We start from the raw sequence: 1,851 nt of genomic DNA on the forward strand, positions 1-1,851 counted from the left end.
TTGATTGAGAATGTACTTTGGTTGAATTTATTGTGAATAATCTAGAAAGGTCTTGCATTTGATTGAGAATGTACTTTGATTAACTGCATGGTCACCCTCAAATTAATTAAGAATGTACTTTAATTAATTTGAAACTTAAACAATAATCAATTGAACAATAATCTGTGAATAACCAATGATGAATCTGTTTTGGAAAAGCAGTGGAATAGCTTGTTTCTTCATAGTTGTTTTTAAGTTTTCTATTTGATCCTTTAAACATTCTCACTTTTGTTCTTAAGCATTGCATAGCATTCATAAGTTTCAGATATTCTAAAGCAATTTCGTGTTCATTGGGAGACGACTTAGGGTTACTTTAGCCCTATCTACTTTCTTGAATACTACTAGGCAATACTGAAGTTGCCTTGAAAAGTAGTTTTGATTTGATAGCTTCAACGACAGCTTATCACAATGACATATTCTTCACAAAATTTTCCAAAAGATTCATTTTCAAATTCACCACCGTGATCACTTCTCAAGGTTTTGATTTTCAAATCTTTCTCATTTTGAATACGTTTAGCAAAAGTTCTAAATGCTTTGAAAGCTTCACTCTTCAAAGTTAAAAAGAAAGTCCAAGTAAATCTAGAATAATCATCAACAATTACAAGAGCATAGTAATTTCCACCAAAACTTTTAATTCTAGATGGACCAAACAAGTCCATATGCAAAAGTTCTAAATGTTTTGATGTTGAAATCATGCTTTTAGATGAAAATGAAGATTTGGTTTGTTTACACTTTTGACATGCAGAACATAGTTTGTCTTTCTCAAATTTTAGTTTAGGCAAACCAATCACAAGATCCTTAGAAATTAATTTATTCAAATGTTGCATGTGAATATGTGCAGCTCTCTTATGCCATAGCCAAGGATTTTCTTCTTTTGCAACTAAGCATGTTATACTATGACTAGATGCACTTTCAATATCAATCAAATATATGTTATTGTGCCTAACACCTTGCAAAGCAATTTCAGCAGAATTTTTAACGTAAACAGTACATTTATCACTCTCAAAGGTTACCTTGAGACTTTTGTCGCATAGTTGGCTTATGCTTAGAAGGTTATGTTTAAGGCCTTCAACGTATAAGACGTCTTTTATCGTCAATGTGTTTCCTCCTCCAATGTCTCCGGTTCCCATTATTNTGCCTTTGTTGTNATCCCCATAAGTTACAAATCCTTGCTTCTTCTTCACAAAAGAGATGAACCTTTTCTTGTCACCTGTCATGTGTCTTGAGCAACCACTGTCAAGATACCACAATGACTTCTTTGACTTAGTTGGTTCTTACAAAACAAATTAGCAAGAATTTTAGGTCCCCAATCTCAATATGGGTCCTTGGGGTTAGTTTATGCAAGTATATATCATTTCACAGCTTTAACCCATGCATATTTACCATTTGGAACACCAACATGTTTAATATTGCACTTGTTTGATGTGTGACCATGCTTCATACAGTAAAAACAACACACATCACTCACTTTATTTTTAACAAAAGTTCCTTTAACAACTCAAATCTTTCGAGTTCTTCTTACCTTGGATTTATAATTTTGATGCATGTTTCTACTTTTAACATTGCTTTTATTAAACTTTGTTTTAGCATGTGAATTAGTCTTAGTTGCCTTAGCAAGTAAATTTTCAAGTATACCAATATCAAAAATATGACTTTTACATGACAAGCATTCAACAGGTTCAACAGTAGCATTTGCATCAGACAATTTGATATCTAAAGTACTAACTTTATTTCTTAAAACAACTTCATCATCAAGCAATTTATCATACTTCAATTTCAATTCATTGTGCTCCTTTTTTAGCTTTTTATGAG

This window comes from Vigna radiata, unplaced genomic scaffold (genome assembly GCF_000741045.1).
Source record: "Vigna radiata var. radiata cultivar VC1973A unplaced genomic scaffold, Vradiata_ver6 scaffold_354, whole genome shotgun sequence".
In the NCBI taxonomy this organism is placed as follows: Eukaryota; Viridiplantae; Streptophyta; class Magnoliopsida; order Fabales; family Fabaceae; genus Vigna; species Vigna radiata.